The sequence below is a fragment of the Spinacia oleracea genome, chromosome 5 (genome assembly GCF_020520425.1).
Source record: "Spinacia oleracea cultivar Varoflay chromosome 5, BTI_SOV_V1, whole genome shotgun sequence".
Classification (NCBI taxonomy): domain Eukaryota; kingdom Viridiplantae; phylum Streptophyta; class Magnoliopsida; order Caryophyllales; family Amaranthaceae; genus Spinacia; species Spinacia oleracea.
The window spans coordinates 11,176,780-11,193,430 of record NC_079491.1 but is presented as its reverse complement, the minus strand read 5'-3'; the positions used below and the strand labels follow the sequence as shown (position 1 = coordinate 11,193,430).

The 16,651-nt window shown below is 41.4% G+C and overlaps 1 non-coding gene across 1 annotated transcript; it reads right to left on the bottom strand.

The window, feature by feature from the left end:
* Positions 1-7,880: 7,880 nt before the first annotated feature.
* Positions 7,881-7,987, bottom strand: LOC130462344 (small nucleolar RNA R71). Its single transcript, XR_008922439.1, has one exon. It is a non-coding gene; the product is annotated as a small nucleolar RNA R71 (small nucleolar RNA).
* Positions 7,988-16,651: the final 8,664 nt, after the last annotated feature.

Below are 16,651 nucleotides of genomic sequence, written 5' to 3'. Positions count from 1 at the left end.
AAGATCAGCAAAATAACTTTTTTTCGAGATAATTTCACACTCAAATAAGTTTATTTCAGACAAAATTAGTTTTTTCAAATAAATTATTTTCCGATAAGTTAATATAAGTTCAGATAAGTTTAGATAACATAAGTTCAGTCAACATAAGTCCAATAGAACTGAGTCTAAGAAACACATTACAAATTAGTACTTGAAACTAATTAAAGGTGAGGAGGGGAAATTTGAACATGTAACATATTGTACTTTGGGTACACATGTCCTCAATCTTTTCACTCGACCAATATATCATTATAATTTTATTGCATTAGGTACATCACTAACAAAAAAACGCTAGGTAAAGCTACATTAATCGATCCTGAATATGAGATGTATTGTTGTTCCCTAATGGGTTTGATGTTAAAAGGAAAACTAAAAGGCAAACTATAATACTAACAAAGAACTTAAGTTTATGGGTTTGATCACCCGAACACGCGTCTACATTGACTTTGGAATTAGTAGTAGTTGTTAAGACCCCGATTTGTTTTGTTGATTATGTCAATTGTAATGGCTCATAGTGATGTTTTGTTCCTGTATTTTTGCAACAATGAAGTAATGAACAAGCATTTGTTTGCACCAATTAAATGATTTCAATTTCCCCATTGGAAAGCATACGATTAATGTTTAATGTTGAAAATCACTATCTGTTACAACAACAAGAAACCAAATGGAGGGCACAATGTTTTGAATCCAAAATATCAGGGTTTAGTGAACACCTTAACCAAAATTCCACTACTGTTTTGGCATAGACAAAATTTGTCAATCTAAACATGCTATTGAGTTGTCATTCCACTGAAGTGTAGTGTACTCTTCAGCTAAATATGCTACTGAGTTGCTTGGTACAATGTCGAGGCTTGGCTTGATTGTGTTGCTTGGTTATCCACTGCTCTAGGCTGTGAAGAACTACTGCCACCTTGCTGCAAATACAAACAGAGGTAAGAATGAGTGAATGTAACACATAAGGCATGTTGAAAGCCAATGAAAAGTACTGAACAGAAACACTAACATTGGTATATGCTGACCCATCTGATGCAATGTACATCCCAACACCAACTAGAACCTGCAATGTAAACACAAAGAATGGACACACACAATCAGACAATGACAAACCATAACCTAGATGATCACCATAACCCAGATGATTACAGAATCAGACCTAAAAGGACAACAACAACAACAACAACAATAACAACAACAAATTCAAACCAAAACCTAGATATGACTGTCAGTGTTCGTATGGAAAACCCGAGTACGCGTTTACGTGTCTAAGTGTAAAACAAATTGGGGAATAAATAAAACAACACAACTTCCTACAAACTCACTTGGTTTCTGCCCCTTCCTCTTGCTGAAGTTGTCCTCCCTCCCCTTGACCCTCTGCCCCTTCCTCTTGCTGAAGTTGTTCTTCCTCCCCTTGAACCTGCTCCACCTCGACACATTCTACCACCTCTTCCAAGTTAGGTTGGTTGTGCAGTTGCATTGTGGTGTTTAGTTGATGGTTGTGGGCCAGTTGATGTCACTTGTGAGTGTGAGATATGAGTTTGTCCATCTTTCCTCGGTCTACCTATTGGCCTCTTTGGTTGTGGTTCAGTTGGGGCAGCTGGAGCAGTGTCCCTGTTGGGGCATCGTTGTTTGTTGTGGCCCTTAACATGGCATGTACTGCATGTCATTTCCATGCCAGTTCTTGTCAAAGTTCCAGGCTTCTTCGGTTCCTCTGTTGGACCCTTGATCCTTTTGGTTGTAGGTCTCCCCGGTCCAATTTTGATTGGGGGGGATCTAAAGCATGTTCCACCCTAGGCCAATACCTTTCACCTTCAATAGCTAGTATTGAACCTGTACAAACAAATCACAAATGTCAAACTCAAACCACGAGTAGAACATAATTTACGTGTCTAAGTGTTACGTGTCTAAGCGAGAACGTGAAAAGTTAGAACATAAATTACGTGTCTAAGTGTTACGTGTCTAAGTGAGAACATGCTTCCAATTGTTGTGCACTGAAATAAATGAACCAAATCAGAAACTAAAACAGAAATGTACCTACATATGCTTTCAAGTATATTTCCTTTTTGTAGCAGTCTTCTACAAAGTCTTCGGCTTCTTTGTTGAGGAAGTATATGCATGCAATAGCATGACAGCAAGGGATACCAAGCATATTCCACATTCTACAACTGCATGTCCTCGCTTCCAAATCAACTACCAACTGGTCCAGGTAGTAGTTCACATTGAACACACTGTCAATAGATGGAATGACATCATACTTTGCAACTTTAGTCTTCTCCTTCTCAAGTTTCCACTGAATTTTAGGACACAAAACAAAACCCGACTTCTCCATCTCATGCCTTTTTAAAACAAGCCTCTGCATCAAAGCCAATCTGATGTCTTCTAACATGTACAACAAGTGATTCGTCCTCGCATTTATGATATATCCGTTGAATGTTTCCGCCATGTTGCTTGTGATGGCATCTGTCTTCATAGAGCAATCGAGGTAAGCTCTACAGAACAATTTAGGGTTATTGAGTTGAATTTAGTCATTGCATCCTCGTTCATCTCACTAAGTTCATCCAGTACATCATTGAAGTCTGCCATGTTGTATGCTTTGTGATTTTCCAAAACTGCAACTTCATTTCGATCATCCCCTCTAAATTCCTTGTGCCAGCGAGAAAAATTGTCTCTCGCACAAGGCCTATGCTCAGCTTTGGGGAATACAACAGCTACACCATGGAGTATACCCTGTGATGTAGCACAAACAACCCAGAAAATATGACTAACACAATAACTAAACTACTGAAATCACTGCCTACAATCAGACATCAATATTGAAAAGCAAACTGAAATTACTACCCGTTATTCAAGCTAAATAGAAAACAAGAAGTAAACTTAAAAGTATGAAAAGAAGAAGTAAACTGAAAAGTGAGAACAAGAAGTGAACTGAAAACAAGAAGAATAAATACAATAAACTAGCAGTAAACTGAAAACATATTTAAATACGTACCACGTGTTCATCAGAAATAAAAGCAATGCATGCACCATCTCCTAGGTCAAGACATTTCTGAAGATGCTTCAAGAACCATTCCCAAGAATCGTTGTTCTCACCCTCAGCAACTGCCCAGGCAATGGGAAACATCTGATTGTTCCCGTCTCGACCAACAACAACCAACAACTGACCACCAAGGAAAGTCTTCAAAAAGCAAGCATCGACACATATAACTTTCCTGCACCCCTCTTTCCACCCCTTCCGAAACCCTTCAAAACATGTGAATAACCTTTGAAAAACAGGTGGGATACACTCTTTGGTTGGGTTTGTGGCCAACTTGTGGCCAACTCAATCTCCGTTCGAGGGCTAGTTGACTTCAGTGCTTCAATATAACCACCAACTTTCTTGTAATGATCATGCATTGAGCCATGTAGAAAAGTGTGGGCAGCATACTTGATCTTATACGTAAGTGTCCTCCTAATCAACACTTTGAAAGCCCTCCTCATTGCCTCCCTAATTTCTTTAACTGGCCAATGAAATATAGTCTTGAAAACTTCCAGAAACCTTTTAGCTACCCACTTAGCCTACAACTGCATGTTCTTCTTCATATTCCTATGGCAAGTATGCTCTCCTACCACCCTTTTAACAACCAGAACATCTCTTTTTGTATCCCAAGAAGCATATATATAAAATGGGCACCCTGTCACATACTTAACACCCAATCTCTGCTGCCTTTTTTCGTCACTTACTTGAAAATACACATTTCTTCCTTGTAAAACCCCATACATTGCCACTGCATCCTTAAATGCCTTCTTGGTTGGAAATCTCTGTCCAACAGCCCATGTAAACTTAGAACAGTCAGTTTCAGCACCAACAAGAACCCCTCTCCTTTTCTTCCTATCCACAAAACTCAGATCCTCATCCCCTGACTCTGGTGGTGTGTGTATCTCATCTTCACTATCTTCATACTTACTCTGAAAACCACCCTCTTCATTTTCTACAACTTCCTGTACATCATGCTCAACATACCTACCATTTAGTTCAATTTGCCTTTGGACTTGTAGGGTTATTTTTGTTAGCCTATTATTCACCTCATTAACTTTGTTCCTAGCTGCTTGATATTCATCATCACTACAATCAGACAGAAAACCAGATTCATCTTCAATCTGATGTTCAGTTTATATCTCATACTCCACATTGTCAGCTTCTAGATATGGGTCAGAATATCCAAAACTATTCTCATCATCAGTGTACTCAGCATCATCAGTACCCTCACCCACAGTACCCTCACCTTGTGCTACACCCTTGCCTTTGTCTTTATAAGGATCATACAGGGGATCAACATCATCATCACCATCACTGTCAGTGTAGTAATAATCATTGAGGTTCAAAGGGCTATTAGGTCTAGGGTCTTCCCATTCATAAGACATGAGAAAATCATTCTCATTTTCAACTTCAAATTCAGTTGGATCTGCTTGTATTTCAGAAATAGGGTTTCTGTGTTTCTGGGATGGTTTTGGATCAGGAATGGAGGAAGAATGAAGTGGTTGGGGGGTTATTTGTTTCCCTTTATTGTTGTTTTAGTCACAAATTTTTTTAGGGGTGGGAGTTTTTGTGGGACCATTCAACAACAAAGAAGCATCTTTTGGGGTGGATGGTTTTTTGGCAGTTTGTGTGCTTTTCTGTTAGGATGCAGTTGGTTTTCTAGGACTACATCTCAAAGAATCTAATTGAGGTGGAGGTGGGTCCCTTTTAGGTTATAATTTCTGCACTTTCCCAGGAAGTTCAACCCCATGATTTACATAAACCTCAATGGACCTATGCTTCAATGCTAATTTAGTCAACTCCAACACCTGACTATCTTCATAAACCTTTCTTAACCCATTTTGCCATAGTTTTCCCTGGGACCAGCACAACCCCTCAACGGTGGAGTAATTCCCAGTGTGCTTCGCTAAATCTAGTAAATCCCACAAACACATAACATCTGAATCAATTTGGCAAGTCTTCTCCTTTCCACCCACGTATACTAATTGTCCATTATTAACGCTCTTAAAGATCCCACCATGCCAAAATTTCAAAGTGACAACACCCATCCTAGCCAAATTTAACGACAATTAACTAATTTAGTCAAACCTTCCCGACAAATCAACAATTCAAAAAAGATACAACAACACATTGCTAAATTCAAACCACATCGCATACAATAGTTACCGTTAGACCAAATTAGGGTTTTTAACGAAATTAGGGTTTTATTTTTAACTAGGATTTTTTTGGTATTTACTACCTTAAAAATACACCAAGTTTGTATTAACTCCCTTTTGAAATTTTATTTTAAATTACTACCTTAAAGTTCCAACTTTTTTGTATCTACTACCACTTTACAGTTTTCTCATTTTAAAATTGAGAAATTTCTTTCGTTTCTTAATCATTTTAAGTGAATCAAAACTCATTCTTCTCATTTATGTGTAAGGATTACATAGGGATCTTGTTTTTAACATTTTGTAAAAGATAAAATGAATTAAATATTTTTTGTAAAATTTTAAAATATTTGTGAATTATCAAACGATTTTTTTTGAAATGTCGTTATCAATGAAATCCCTGTAGTAAAAGGAAAATAATGAACTTTGAATCACTTTAAACGATTAAGAAACGAAAGAGATATCTTAATTTTAAAATGGAAAATCGTAAAGTGGTAGTAAATAAAAAAAAATATGGAAGTTTAAGGTAGTAATTTAAAATAAAAATTTTATAAGGTTGTTGATATATGCGTTTTATATAGAATTTTTGCCCCCGTCCCTTAGTACTTTTATGTATCAAACGTGCTCTTAGGAGCCGTTTCTAGTACTAATGTGTGTTATTGAGTGTGCCTTGAGTTTCAGGTTTGATTATGAGAAATTGGTCGTTTTAGACCCGTTTCATTGTTGATCAAGGCCACTATATGAGTCCGAGAAGTTCGGGACCTCCATCGTCGACTTTCGGGAGCCTGAGATGCTTATGGTTGAGCCCCGGGAGTTAGACTTGGTGATACGGGCGAGATACATTGAAGATTGCAAATCGCCCTGGAAGCTGAGGGCGAAATGCAACCATCGGGCGGAAGTATAAGCAAGCCAAGTTCATCAACGCGCGCCCGATCGGGCGCAGCTCGCCCGATCCGGATCGGGCGGTCAATCTGGAGGTTTTGTGGAGATTTCGCAACCCGCCCGATCGGGCGGATTTTGGCCCGATCGGGCCGACTATCGAGTGATTAGCCCGATCGGGCGAAGCGTCGCCCGATCGGGCGACGCCAACCTCCAGCAGTTTTTCGCGTTTTTAATTCCGTTTTTAAGCCTTATTTTGGCAAAACTATATAAGCAAACTTGTTTTATTTTTGACGGACATCTTATTTTTCCAGCACAAAACCCTTAGTTTATTTTTCTAAGTTTTATTTTTCTCTCTACATCAATTCAAACACTTAGTTTATTTTCAATCAAAGAAAAATCGAAGCTTTCATTTTGCCATTGTCCTTCAATTAGGTATTATTCCTTATTTCAATTCTTTGTTTAAGCTTTAATTATGTTTTCAATCATGCCAATTGCTTTGCTTATTGTTAATATGTGTGAGTAGTTGATTTTCTAGGGTTTTGGGAATCCATGAACGAATGTGAAAGGATGATTAATTGTTGTTGATTGTTGGTTTAGCTGTTAATTCCTATTGATTGCCCTTATTTACTTTGCAATTAGATTTGCGCAGGTTTGATTGTATTAGTTTCGCAATATCAAATTAAGATTCGAGAGATGCAATTTGATGTTTAGGCTTGTTTCAATAGGTAGAATTGGGATTAATACGTAGCGAGAGCCCGTTAATTCTAAGTCTATGATTAGTATCGATTCGAGAGAGCATGCTGGTCTAATTAACTGTTATATTGATTGTTATCGATTGTTGTCGTCCTGGAATGTTGTTCATCGGTGAACCTATGCCCTAGACCTTTTAATATCTGATTTCTTCCTATTTTATTATCATCCTAGTTATATTATACAAATCAATCCATATTCTTGTTACCAGTAGTCTAGATTAATAATTTAATAGTAGAAAGAACATTGTTTCCCTGTGGATACGATCCCTGCTTCCCTTGCTATATTTTTAGTTGGTGAACGTTAGGTTTATCTTTGATAGGAGTGCGATTTAGCCTGTCAAATTTTGGCGCCGTTGCCGGGGAAACGGTTTTATTTTCTGTTGTTGATTGATTATCCTAGACTATTGTTTGTTACTACTCAAGGAACTCACGTTCCTTGAGACCGGATCTCACATTGTTTTGTAGTCTTTGTCTATGCCCAGGACCGTAGGTACTAGTAATCTGACTCCATTCGATCCTGAGCCCGAAAGAACCTTTCGTAGACGAAGAACTTTCATTGCACAGTGTGGGAATTACTCTGATTCTGATCATAATATTGGCGATCTTTTTCCTTCAGATACAGATTCAGTTTCAGAGATAGAGATGGGTGACGAAAATCTGATACCGCCACCTACCCCAAGGCTTACGGACTATTCTAAGCCAAGTCTGTCCGTACTACCAAAGGCGATCATGCCTTCTATTGCAGCTGAGACCTTCAAGATTGAGCCCGCATTGATTAACATGATCGAGAGACGCCAGTACGGTGGGGAACCAGGTGAAGATCCGAATCTTCACATTCAGTCCTTTATCCAATATTGCTCCACCATCAAGCAAAAGGGATTGACTCCGGAGCAGACTATGGAGATACTTTTCCCGTTCTCTTTGAGTGGGAAAGCTAAACTGTGGATTAATGGGTTGAATCGGGCGGCTTTGAAAATCAATAATTGGGAATCCTTGGCTCTTGCTTTTTATGTTAAATATTTTCCACCTGAGAAAACGGCTCGTCTGAGGGGTCAGATATTAGGTATCTCACAACAAGCGGATGAGAGTTTGTTCGAGGTTTGGGAGAGATTCAAGGATTTGCAAAGAGAATGCCCGCACCATGGTTTGGAAGATTGGTTCTTGATTCAGCAGTTTTATAATGGTCTGGGCAATGAGTCTAGATGTTTGTTGGATTCAGCTGCCAGTGGGAGGTTCATGCAACTTGAGGTGCCTAGAGCTATGGAGGTGATTGAGGAGATAGCCATTCACAATGCCCAGTATGGAAATCCTAGAGGTCTATCTAAGAGGGGTGGTAAGCATGATCTAAATTCTATTGAACAATTAACTGCCCAATTGACTGCTTTACATTATAAATTCGATAATATGCAAGCGGCCAATGCTCAATCTGCCCAACCTGTTAGTGTAGCTGCTATGAGTGCCCAACCTACTACTATTTGTGAAAGTTGTGGAATGTCTGGTCATTATGCACAGGAATGTAGAAGCTCTATTGAACAATGTAACGCTTTTCAATCCTACAAACAAAACAACCCATTCTCCAACTCTTACAATGAGGGCTACAAAAATAACCCTCTGCTTTCCTACAGAAGCAACAACATCCAAAACCCTCACCAAGTTCAACATCCACCACCACAACCATATCAACCCCCACACCAACAATCTTACCAACCCCGAAACAACTACAACCAACAGTCTAGTGGGCCACCTGGGTTCTCTAGACAACACACATCACCCCCACAACCACAACCTCAAGCCACACAGCCTGACCCTATGCTAGTAGAGATGAGAAACATGATGCTACAAATGCAAAAATCTCTAAGTGAAAAGGATGCAAAAATCGATGCTCTTACTGCTCATAACAAGATCATTGATACACAGCTAGCACAGATGGCTACTACTATTGCAGGGAGGCCACCAGGCCAACTTCCTTCACAGCCCGAAAATAGGGAGTCTGCTAATGCAATTACATTGAGGAGTGGTAGGGATTATGATGGTCCTTCTATGCCGGTTGAGGTTGATTCCGGGGTGTCTGCTAGTGATCTGGTCAGTGAGGAAATCCCGAAGATAGTTATGGGTGAAAAGGAACCAGCTGAAAAGATAGTCAATGAAAATGAGGCTACAACTGCGGTTAAGAAGGGAGCGGATATACAAGTACCACCTATTGCACTCCCCTTCCCAAACCGACAACTCAAGAATAAGCTAGACAAGCAGTTTGGCAGATTCTTGGAAGTGGTCAAAAATTTGCAGGTAACGGTTCCTTTTACTGAGTTAATTTTACAAGTTCCTGCTTATGCTAAATTCATGAAGGATATTTTGACCAGAAAACGTGCCTTTTGTGAGGTAGAGACTGTAGCTTTCACTGAGGAATGTAGTGCTTATTTGCAAAACAAGTCTCCACCTAAACTTAAGGACCCCGGGAGTTTTTCCATCCCATGTAACATTGGCACCGTATTTATTGATAAAGCTTTATGTGATCTAGGTGCTAGTGTGTCTGTCATGCCTTTGTCTGTCTGTACTAAACTGAATATGGGTGAGCTTAAGGTTACCAATATCACTCTACAAATGGCCGACCGTTCTGTCAAATACCCCTTAGGTGTTTTAGAGGACGTCCCTGTTAGAGTAGGTAAATTCTATATACCTGTGGACTTTGTAGTATTAGACATGCAGGAGGATTCTCAAATTCCCATAATCTTGGGTAGGCCCTTCCTTCATACGGCGGGGGCGGTAATTGATGTTAAAAGTGGGAAATTGACATTGTCTGTTGGGGATGATAAGGTGACCTTTAATCTGAATAGTGCCTTAAAAAGTCCCATGCTAGAGGAGGAACAATGCTATCGCATAGATGTAGTCGATTTTATTACTCGTGATAACGTCTCCCAAGTTCTCGAAAGAGACCCTTTGGAGGCAGTGCTTTGTTGTGAGTCTTCTGCAGGTGATAGCAGTTCTTGGAGTGCTGATGTGGATGCTCTGGAATTGGCTCTTAATGGTGGAGAATCTGAGCCGGAGGGCATCAAATTGAAGAGGTTAGTTCGGCCGGTTTGTTCTGTTAAAGAGGTAAAGAAACCCGAACTTAAACCTCTTCCTGCTAACCTTAAGTATGCGTTTTTAGATAATGAACAACTTTGCCCTGTGATCGTCAGTACTGCACTTGATGCAGGCCAGCTATCCCAACTTCTTATTGTGTTGAAAAGGCACAAAAAGGCCATCGGGTACAGTATTGATGATTTAAAGGGTATTAGCCCTGACTTTTGTATGCATAGGATACATCTAGATGAAAATCATAAACCATGCATTCAGCCCCAGCGTCGTTTGAACCCTGTCATGCAAGATGTTGTAAAAGCTGAAGTTATGAAATTGCTTGATGCGGGTATAGTGTATGCTGTGTCTGATTCTAAGTGGGTGAGTCCCGTTCAGGTAGTGCCTAAGAAAGGGGGGACAACTGTGGTGAGAAATGAAAAAAATGAGTTGATACCAACTAGGGTAGTCACAGGTTGGCGCATGTGCATTGATTATAGGCGTCTTAATGTTGCTACTAAAAAGGACCATTTTCCCCTTCCCTTCATTGATCAAATGTTAGAAAGGTTAGCCTGTCACAAGTTTTTCTGTTATCTGGATGGTTATTCTGGTTTCTTTCAAATTCCCATACATCCGGACGACCAGGAAAAGACCACCTTCACCTGCCCCTATGGTACCTTTGCATATCGTAGGATGCCTTTTGGTCTGTGTAATGCGCCTGCTACTTTCCAACGTTGCATGATGAGTATTTTTTCTGATTTTATTGAGTCTATCATGGAAGTGTTTATGGATGATTTTAGCGTCTACGGTACTTCTTTTGATTCTTGCTTGCTAAATCTGACTAAAGTTTTGAAAAGATGCGAAGAGTGCAATTTAGTCTTGAACTGGGAAAAGTGTCATTTCATGGTTACTGAAGGGGTGGTTTTGGGACATTTGATATCTGATAAGGGCATTCAGGTGGATCGAGCTAAGGTCCAAGTGATTGAACAATTACCCCCTCCAGTTAATGTGAAGGGTGTTAGAAGTTTTCTTGGTCATGCGGGGTTTTATCGCCGCTTTATCAAGGATTTCTCTAAAATTGTTAAACCACTTACCCAGCTCCTTCTCAAGGACGCCCCGTTTGTGTTTACTGATGCTTGTCTTGAAGCCTTTGACAGGATTAAACAGGCACTGATTTCGGCTCCCATCATCCGTTCTCCCGAATGGGATATTCCGTTTGAGATAATGTGCGATGCAAGTGATTATGCAGTTGGGGCAGTGCTGGGTCAGAGAAAGGAGAAGGTTTTACATGCCATCTATTATGCAAGTAAGACCTTGGATGAAGCTCAAGTTAATTATGCAACTACTGAGAAAGAGCTTCTAGCTATAGTCTATGCCTTGGATAAATTCCGCACCTATCTGATTGGATCCAAGGTGATAGTCTATACTGACCATGCGGCCCTTAAATATCTGCTCTCTAAGAAGGAAGCCAAGCCTAGGCTTATTCGATGGATATTACTGCTACAGGAGTTCGATCTAGAGATCCGCGACAAGAAAGGAGCTGAGAATGTGGTTGCAGATCACTTGTCGAGATTGAGGTATGACGATGGTAAGGGATCTACACCGATTGATGATTCATTTCCGGATGATCATTTACTTGCACTTGCCAGTCAGTCACCATGGTTCGCAGATTTTGCTAACTACATTGTAGGTAGAATCCTTCCGGCCGATCTTTCTTATCAACAGAAGAAGAAATTCCTACATGATGTCCGGTTTTACTTTTGGGACGATCCTTACTTGTTTCGTGAGACTGCTGAAGGGTTATACAAGCGTTGTATTCCAGAATGGGAAGTTCAAGGTGTTATCAGTAGGTGTCATTCTTCACCTTATGGTGGCCACCATGGACCGTCGAAAACAAACGCTAAGCTGTCGCAATGTGGCTTTTACTGGCCTACTATGTTCAAAGATGCACAGGCTTTTATTATGGCTTGTGATGCGTGCCAGAGGGCCGGCACTATTTCGAGGAGGTATGAGATGCCACAGAACGGGATCCTTGAGGTTGAGATTTTCGATGTGTGGGGAATTGATTATATGGGACCATTCCCATCGTCCAAGGGTAACTTGTATATCCTTGTTGCTGTAGATTATGTGTCAAAATGGGTGGAAGCCGTTGCCTCACCTACTAACGATGCTAAGACAGTCATCTCCCTGTTCAAGAAGATCATTTTTCCTAGATTTGGGGTTCCGCGCGCTTTGATCAGTGATGGAGGGTCACACTTTCATGAGAAGCATCTGGATGCGCTCCTGCGCAAGTATGGAGTTTATCACCGCACTGGACTAGCCTACCACCCTCAGACGAGTGGTCAAGTTGAGGTCTCCAACCGAGAGATCAAATCTATCCTTGAGAAAGTGGTGGCAAAGTCTAGGAAGGATTGGAGCGATAAGCTAGATGATACTCTATGGGCATACAGAACCGCCTTTAAGACACCTATTGGTACCTCCCCGTATCGGTTGGTGTATGGCAAGGCGTGTCACCTACCAGTAGAAATGGAGTACAAGGCTTATTGGGCAATCAAACAGCTCAACATGGATGCAAAGCTAGCCGGTGAGAAGCGGTTACTTCAATTATGTGAGCTCGATGAATTCCGACTACAAGCCTATGATAGTGCCCGGATTTACAAGGAAAAGACCAAGAAGTGGCACGACAATCACATTTTGCATAGAGAGTTCGCGGTGGGCGACAAGGTTCTACTTTTTAACTCTAGGCTTAAGTTATTTCCTGGAAAACTTAAATCTAGGTGGTCTGGGCCGTTCACTGTGATTATGGTAAGCAAGTTTGGGTCTGTTGAAGTAGAGAATGGGAATGGTGAACGATTCAAGGTCAACGGGCAACGTCTGAAGTTGTACCATGATGGGGCTACTGTAGGAGTGGTTGAGGTCCATCACCTCCATCCCTCCGCCTCATAAGCTGCATATTCAAGGTAACAAGGTCGAGCGGGACCTAGAAATAAACCAGCGCTTTGCGGGAGGCAACCCGTATTTTATCGCTTTAAGTAGTATAAGTTTGATTTTTGTCATTTTCCATTCTATTTTTGTGAGTTTAGTTAGTATTTCCATACCTAAGTGTGTTTAAGTATTGGTGAGGCGAGAAGAGGGCATTACGCTGTTTGGGTGTTTAATAATGTGCAGGCCTAAAGCTCCAAGTTCGAGAAAGTGAAATTACGCACAAGGCCAAGCACGCTGCAAATCGCCCGATCCGTATCGGGCGAGGTGCGCCCGATCGGGCGCGCACGGATGAATTTCTTGCAGTTTATTTCCGCCCGATCGGGCGCAGAATGCCCGATCGGGCGATCCAGCGAGTGGAATGCCCGATCGGGCGAAATAATTTTGCCCGATCGGGCGCTTTGGCGAGTGGAACGCCCGAGTCGGGCGATTGTTTGCCCGATCGAGCGCAAAAGACGAGTGGAATGCCCGATCGGGCGAAATTATTTTGCCCGATCGGGCGGTTGATGAAATTTTCGAGGAAAAGTCAAGGATGATTCTGGGCAGGGAAAAGTCAAGAAAATAAGCTTTCGCAAATCGCCCGATTCGGATCGGGCGTGGTGCGCCCGATCGGGCGCGCACGCATGAAAAGAAAAGGATCGCATCCCGCCCGATCGGGCGGAATGTCGCCCGATCGGGCGAGACGCGATTTCAGCGATAAACTCACGTTTTCCCCAATCTTTCTTCACTTCCTCTTCATCTTCAACCTAACTTTCTCTCACTCCTCCATTAAACCCCAACTTCCAAAAACTTCAAACCACCATATCTCCCTCAAATCTCCACCAAATTCAACAATTCTTTCATCAAAATCATCCTCTCATCATCCTCTACAACCTACACCTAATCGATTTAAGTTTTCACTCATCCCCACAAAATCCCCAAATTCACCCAAAAAAAAACTCAAAAAGCTCAAAAATTCAGATTTTTCATCAATGGCAAATAGACCACAAAGAAAATGCACGAGGGTACCAAGAAATCAACATGAGGCTTCCACAAGCCGAGCTCGGGAACCGACACCACCACCTCCACCACCGCAATTCGAGCCCGACACGGATTTTCCGGATGTCATCTCTATTACGGAGGAGCAACGAGCACGATTCATGCACCTCAAATTGAGGGAGGTAATCCCTACTCGCTTTATATGTCAAAAATCATTGCATGAAATGGGAATTGAGCGTGATGTAAAACGTGTTTTTGTTGGTGTTGGTATGAGTAGCATGTATTGTATGCTCCGTCTCACATTTAGGCGGTTGACTCTAGAATTTTTGAGTAGTTTTAATATTCGTAGGGATGGTTATCGAACCGTGTCATCGGTTCAATTTCGTGTCATGAACCGAACCTACACCATGAGCTTATCTGATTTTGGTAGAATTTTTGGATTGTCTACCACATATAGTAGGAAACCCAAGGAGACTCACAATAACTGTACCATGTGGGGAAAGCTTACGGGCAATGATAATCCCGGGAGTATGCAACATTTGCATGCTTCCAAGATTCAACACCCGGTACCCATTGTCTTTTACAGGTTCCTAGGATTTACTATCTTTGGTAGGGATGAGACCCAGAACATTAGAAGTACGGAGCTAGAGATCCTAGGTGGCTACGTTTCCGAAGGAGAGGAGAGCTACAAAATGAACCTTGCACATCACATGGCCTCTCAATTTTACTCCATAGCCACCTCCACACATACTACCAAGATTACCATTGGTGGGTTGATCACCCACATAGCCATGGCCACGGCCAATTTTACTGAGGCTAACCAGATCCCAGTTCTGGGTAGCAACTTGCTTGATTTGGCTTATTTTGCTGGACTCCGTAGGCTGCAGGGGGAGCACGGGTTATTTAGGCCGGGAGCCATGTACTGGATTTTCGAGGGAAACAGGCTTTTCACCTTGCCTGACCCTCAGGGCCGCACTAGTTTCAGACCCGGTCAGGCTCATTATCTATTTGTTGGATTTGAGCGAGAGCCTCAGCCTGACCCCCAGCCTCAGCCTGACCCTCAGCCAGAGCCCCATCAGTACCAGCCAGAGCCTCGCACCTACTTCAGGAGGGGGCGTCGAGACACGGGGAGGCCCCAGAGTGGCCCGGTAGTTCATGAGGATCAGGGGTCCATTGATGAGAGGTTGAGCAGACTTGAGCTCGGGTTCCGGGAGTTCGCAGCTGATCACCAGAGGACCATGTTCCCATTTTATGATCAGTATGCCAGGCAGGGCTATATTGCCCCAGATTACGAGCACCCTACCTGGTTTACCTATCCCGCGGAGGGATATGGAGCTCCGGGTTCTATGGGCACCTTCACACCCACCCAGTACGGAGGGTGGGGAGCGGGTCCTAGTGGACATGCTGGCCGAGATGATGGTGATGATGCTGGTAATGATGGCCAAGGCCATCAGTGATGCCGAGATGATGTTGATGATGAGGTTCGATACCCTTGAGCCAATGAGGACATTGTCTGATTTGGTTTGGGGGGGGGTTTCACACTACTTGTACATTGTAGGTATGTCTTTCTTTTAGTATTGCATTTCTTTATTTTGGTGTGTTTACTTTGGTGTGTTTAATGCATTCTAGATTAGTTTATTGCTTTGAAAAAAAAAAAAAAAAAAAAAAAAAAAAAAAAATATACAAAAATACGTTCCGATGAATACAAAACCATGCTTCCCTGTGCCCCTTGATTGTAAACTGTTTTGATTCTTGGTTTTTGATGGCGAGCATTGTTGATTTGTTAACCATGATTTGAGATCCGATTACTTTGATGCCTTGACTTGAGTCAACTCTGACCAACTACTTGTGGACTTGGTGCTTGACTAGTTGACTTGGTTAGGATGTGTGATAGCTTCCTGGTGTGCCATTGATTTTGAGTATTGGTTTGCAACTATTAGTAATGTTTTATGACTCATATACATGCACGTTGTGGAGGACGAAGGCATTTTTCTATTTAGGTAGCCTTCAGATGAAATTAGATACGTTTGTTCCCTCTTGTTCTACCCATGTTGTGCCTGTGCCATTTATTCGGTGACTAACCACATTACAAGCCCGTAAATTCCCCATTGGTTACTAGTCCCAAGCCTAGCTTGGGGGAGCTAATAGTAGTGAGGTGAGGGAGTTGCAGTGTGGTACATTTTGAGCATATCGAGTATTGAAAAGGGAAATTCTTCTTATCATGATTGTTGTTGAAAAAAAAAAAAAAAAATGAATGAGATGAGGAGAATAAAAGAAAAAAAAAATCGTGTGAAGGTTCCAAAAAAAAAAAAAAAAAAAAAAAAAAAAAAAAAAAAAAAAAAAAAGAAGAAAAAGAAGGAAAGATCGTTATTCTCAAGAAATTTCAAAGCATTGTTTCACTCAAGTATTGTAATTTCTTATCCTTATGAGTGATTGATTTTAATTGTGAAAGAAAGGCTAGAAAATATAGTGTGGTTTGTTTGTTGTTTCATCATGTGTTGAGTGGGAAGTTGTGGTTGTGGTCATCATTTGTGGTTGACCATGGTTTTGCTAGGATTTATGCTCCCCAAAGCCAAGGCTTTAAGCTCACATTGTTCCCAAATTTACCGCACCCTTACCTAAGCCTAACATTACAAGCTTGAAAGACCTTCCGACCTTTGTGCATAGAGTTGTATTAATGTGAAAGTAGTTGTTTATCAATGCAAGTTATGACATGACACATTTCGAGTCGACTATTAGGTTGAGTGTATGTTTTTCTAGACACACGAGTGTTGTGAGTTTGGGAGGGCATTGTTCAC